Source organism: Bidens hawaiensis, unplaced genomic scaffold, assembly GCF_021521415.1.
Source record: "Bidens hawaiensis isolate Kalapana, Puna unplaced genomic scaffold, B.hawaiensis_p1.1 tig00007499_1, whole genome shotgun sequence".
Classification (NCBI taxonomy): Eukaryota; Viridiplantae; Streptophyta; class Magnoliopsida; order Asterales; family Asteraceae; genus Bidens; species Bidens hawaiensis.
The window spans coordinates 405,808-411,807 of NW_027491525.1; positions in this window are offsets into that span (position 1 = coordinate 405,808).

Consider the following 6,000-nt stretch of genomic DNA (forward strand, 5'->3'; position numbering starts at 1 on the left):
ACCTGGTGGCAAGGCAAATGATAAACAGTCAGCTTCGGTGTCGAACACTTAGTGATGCTTGTTTTATAGGCTAGCTACCTATAGATATATAATTGACATAACGCAAAACGTTGTAACGCAAAACGCTGTAACGCAAAACGCTGAACGCAAACGCTAAACGCTTTATTTTATATAAACTGTGAACTCACCAATCTTGTGTTGACACTTTTTGTATGTTATTCTCAGGTAGCCGAGGCGGGCGCGCGGCTTAGGATCATGCATTGCTTGAAACACTTTTAATTATGCAAACTTATTTTAAACTGTTATCATTGGTTTTTAAGTCGTCCTGCGTGACGCAACATTGGTTTCTATGGTTTTACGCTTCCGCACTTATTTTCATTTAAACGTTTTTATGGTTTGATTATAACTAATGATTCCGATCCTGTTAGTTCACACCCTCTGACGGTAAAAATCCGTTAGTGGATTTTAAGGGTGTGACAGATTGGTATCAGAGCCATTGGTTATAGCGAACTAGAAGCTGCATGCATACTAGACTATAACCGCGACGACCCATTAGTTATAATGATACGCACTACATATGTTTGTGTAGTCTTTGTTATCTTATCTCTTTACCTCTTTCACTCATACGCGCGCGCATACACGGCTTACCTGTAGGAATGTCGACGCCGCCACCCTCATCATCATCTGATCCGATGACCCATGCCCACGGGAAGGAACCGCAGTTACCTACCGCATCGCCACCCCGTGTAGTCCCGGAACTCGAAGCTCCCGCACCGAAGAGGTACCGCTTATCCGGAGGCATGTACGAAAACGAAGTTAGCTGGGATTGGTACCCTAATATGATCAGACGTATGGTCTATCGCGAACAAGTTCCCCCGTTACCTCACTCGAACCACCCTGCTTACCCCAATACCCTACCACCCATAACTGAACATGTAGAGCAAGTTCTCGCGGCTGTCGTTTCTTGCTTGGAGCGTGACGTGGGTTACATGCGCTATACGAGGGCTAACGTTTCCGGACTGTTAAAAGACGGAACCGAGACTAAGGAGGAGATTGCCCGCATGGCAGCGGCAATGAAGTTAATGCAAGAGGCTAGTGATCAACAGATGAAGATTATGAGAAAGATGCAAGCCGAGATGATAGACTTGCAAGAGCAACTCCAAGTAGCAAGGACCCGAACCGAGATAGCTTTAGAGCGCTGCGATGTCTTACAAATGCAGATTGCTCAGAACGCAGCCGAACCCGAGGCAGAGCCTGAGGCAGAACCTGAAGCCGAGCTTGAGGCAGAGCCTGAAGAGGAACCCGAAGAAGATCCCGAAGAGGAGCCTGAGGAAGTTCCCGAGGAAGATCCCGAGGAGGAACCTGAAGAAGAACCGGAGGAAGAACCGGCTGAGGAGGAGGCACACTCAGAGGTGTCCTCAGATGATGACATCTAGTGATGATGACACCTAGATGGAGGGGTTGTCTCCATCCGAACTATTATTTTCTATGATTTTAAGGATTGATTGGAAATACTTTGTAGTGAATACAACGGTTTTAATCATGAATTATTAAGTAGATTAATATATGGTTGTGATGTGATGTTGTTTCTTATTTCTTTCTTATCTATCTTTTTATTACATGTATGGTGTGTTGGATATGAAAGAAAAATTCATGTTTAACATTTTATACTGTGATTCTAGGAAATGGCTGGAAGAAACGCTGGACACGGTCGCGGTAACATCAACTTGACTGCAGCAGAACTCCAAACTCTGCTGAACGACCATGCGGCGGCCGCTCTAGCCGCACACGTTCAGAATCAAGCTGTAGGTCCAACTGGAACGTGTACTTTCAAGAATTACCTTGACTGCAAGCCTAGCTCGTTTAAGGGCACTGAGGGAGCTATAGGCTTCCTGCGTTGGGCTGAGAAGGCCGAGTCGGCCTTTGAGATGTGTAATTGTCCCCCTGCCAGTAGGGTCAAATTCGCTGCTGGAACACTTGAGGATTCTGCCCTCACTTGGTGGAATTCGAATGTACAGATCCTTGGATTAGAACTGGCTAACGCGATGAACTGGGAGGAGTTCAAAAACATGATGCGAGAAGAGTACTGTCCGAGAGAAGAGATTTCCAAGTTGGAATCAGAATTTTGGTCGTTGAAGATGGTGGGTTCAGAAGTCGAAGCCTACACTACCCGTTCTCACGAGTTAGCTGTGATGTGTCCGCGGATGGTGGATCCGCCGAGTAAGAGGATTGAAATGTATCTTGATGGGTTAGCACCGCAAATTCAGGGCATGGTGACGTCTTCCAGACCAGCCACGATTCAACAAGCGATCCGTTTAGCTCACAAACTGACGGATCAAGCAGTGACCCAAGGTGCGCTACCACCTAGGGGTTCAACCGCTAAAGTCAGTGACAACCCGAGTAATGACAACAACAGCAACAGCAACCCGAGCAGCGGAAAGAGAAAGTTTGACAACACCAGATCCTCATCCTCGAACCTCCCACAGCAACAACACTACCGTAAGCCCGAATTCACTCGGAGCTTTAACAATCAGAGTCACAACAACAATAACAACGGTAGCGGGCAGGGTTCGAGCGGATATGCTGGGAAATATCCGAAGTGCAATAGGTGCAACTATCATCATGTTGGCCCGTGTGACCGTGTCAAGTGTCAGAGATGCGGAAAGATGGGTCACCAGGCGAAGGAATGTAGAGGAGACCTTGCGGAAAAGGGTGCTCCTAAACCACCTATGACGACGAAGGGATGTTTCGAATGTGGGCAAGAAGGTCATTTCAGGAAAGATTGTCCCAAGCTGAAACAGAACGACAACAATGGGGGTAATGGAAGTGGTAGTAATGGTGGAAGCAATGGCAAGGGAAGAGCTTTTGTGATTGGGTCGGGTCAAACCCGCAATGATCCGCACGTGGTGACTGGTAAGTTCCCTGTGAACGATTGTTTTGCTTATGTATTGTTTGACACTGGAGCTGATAGGAGTTTTGTGTCGAAAGCCTTTAGCCAACTCTTAGACTTAACTCCAACTCCGTTAGATGCTAAGTTTCCTGTTGAATTAGCTGACGGTAAGACTATAGTAACGACTCATGTATTTGCGGGATGTAAGTTAAAACTGTCAGGTCATGTCTTTGATATCGACCTTATTCCTTTTACGCTTAGTAGTTTCGATGTCGTGGTCGGCATGGACTGGTTGTCCGAGAACCGAGCGGAGATTATATGTCACGACAAGATAGTCCACATTACTACCCCTTCCGGCGAGATCATTTCGATCCGAGGTGAGAGAAGCGGCATGACCACCAGCGTCATTACCCTCATGAAGGCGCAGAAGTACCTACGAAAGGGTCATCCGGCAATTTTGGCGCTGATTGTTGAGAAACCCGCGGGGGAGAAGGGAATTGAAGATATACCGATTGTGCGAGATTTTCCGGAAGTTTTCCCGGAGGATTTGCCTGGACTCCCTCCTATATGACAAGTCGAATTCCAAATCGAGTTGACACCCGGTGCAGCACCCATAGCACGAGCCCAGTATCGGCTCGCACCGGCGGAGCTTCAGGAGTTGTCCACTCAGTTGCAAGATTTGTTGGATAAGGGTTTTATCCGACCTAGCTCATCGCCATGGGGAGCCCCTGTCTTGTTTGTCCGAAAGAAGGACGGGACTTTCTGCATGTGTATCGACTACCGGGAGTTGAACAAGGTGACGGCCAAGAACCGTTATCCTTTACCCCGAATTGATGATTTGTTTGACCAGCTTCAAGGATCGGGTTACTACTCGAAGATCGATCTGCGATCTGGTTACCACCAACTAAGAGTGCGCGAAGAAGATATTTCAAAGACGGCTTTCAGAACACGGTATGGTCACTACGAGTTTTCGGTTATGCCTTTTGGCCTAACCAACGCACCAGCCGTATTTATGGATCTCATGAATCGAGTATGCAAGGCGTACCTCGACAAGTTTGTGATTGTTTTCATTGATGATATTCTCGTCTACTCCAAGAACGAAGCTGACCATGAAGAACACTTAAGGGTAATTCTGGAATTATTGAAGAAGGAACAATTGTATGCTAAACTCTCGAAATGTGAGTTTTGGCTTCGCGAGGTTCACTTTTTAGGACATGTGATCAGCGAGAACGGTATCCATGTCGATCCCGGTAAGGTAGAGGCCATAAAAAACTGGGAAGCACCTAAGACTCCGACTGAGGCGCGGCAATTCCTAGGACTGGCCGGCTACTACCGACGTTTCATCGAGGGATTTTCAAAGATTGCTCAACCCCTCACCGCTTTGACTCACAAAGGCACTAAGTACAATTGGGGTGACGCGCAAGAATCCGCTTGTAAGGCCCCGTCACCGGTAACCCTACTTTCGTGTTGGATTTACTCATAAACACAGTTCTAAATATCAGAGTTAATTAAAAACTTTACGCGGAATATAAAACTTTCATAAAACATTACATATCAATTCATAATCATGTCTTAAAACATTCCTCTTGTCTTTCAAAATCAAAACATAACTTATAAAACATATCAGATCTTCAGATGCCAGGCTTTAGTCTTCTGCCATGGGTCCTCCACTCAAGCCAGCTGTCTCATCCTACTCACCTGCGTGCATACTAAAAGTCAGCTACGCTGAGTGAGTTCTAGTTAATCATACAATACCATACAATACCTTATTACATACATACGTACTTAACCTCATAACTTTCTTTCATACACACATAAGTACTCATACCTTCATTCTTACTTACATACTTTCTTTCTTACTTACATACTTTCTTTACATTAATAATCATACGTTTTAAAGAGCCTTTCGCCCTATAACCTCACAGATATTATAAGGGTCTGGTCCCTAACATCACAGATATTATAAGGGTCTGGTCCCTAACATCACAGATATTATAAGGGTCTGGTCCCTATCCTCACAGATATTGTAAGGGTCTGGTCCCTAACATCACAGATATTATAAGGGTCTCGTCCCTAACATCACAGATATTATAAGGGTCTGGTCCCTTGTTTGCGAATATTAGTAGGGTTCGATTCCCTCTTCGTTACCATACAACCATACATCATACCTCGAGTATTATTAGGGCTCGGTACCCTTTTCGTAACCATACAACCATACAACCGTCATTTCCTTCTTTTATTAACTTTATTACGTTCATACACATAAACATACATATCATACTTACCATATTTATAACGTTACAACCTGACAGTACGTGCAATATCAGAAGATCGTTCGCGTACCATTAAGCAATCATTCATACATATCACATATATCACATATGGCATACACTTATCAATTAGGATAAATGTATTAACAACACATCAAGTATGCACACAGCCCCGAAAACATAACAAGGAATGGGGCTAGAAACTCACCTGAACCCTGCTTCTTTTTCTGATAGCTGTAAATCCCTTCCTTAACTGAGCTCGGCTGACTGTACAAGTTACACGTATCAATACTCGTCTGATCTAATCTGGTGGCCTAGTATTAGCTTACTTTAACTTATCACTTTTAATTTATTTTCTAAACGAACTTCACTTCAGGCGAAGTTAAACCTTAGGCGAACTTGGCTTCAGGCGAAGTTAAACCTTAGGCGAACTTGGCTTCAGGTGAAGTTAAACCTTAGGCGAACTTGGCTTCAGGCGAAGTTAAACCTTAGGCGAACTTGGCTTCAGGCGAAGTTAAACCTTAGGCGAACTTGGCTTCAGGCGAAGTTATCCTTAGGCGAACTTGGCCGTAGGCGAAGTCATCCTTAGGCGAAGTTACGCTTGAAGGCGAAGTTACGCTTGAAGGCGAAGTTCATCAGGCGAACTTAATCTTGCAGGCGAAGTTATCGCGCTGCAGATCTGTTTGCCCATAAATCCTTCGTTTCTTAGCCAAATAACTCGATTTTGGTACCCACGGAATCGTATGATCGGCGCCTACAAATCCCAACCATCAAATCGGCCTAAAATCGACGTTTTAGGGGTCCGATTTGGGCAGTTTGGGTGTCGGGTCCGGTTAACCC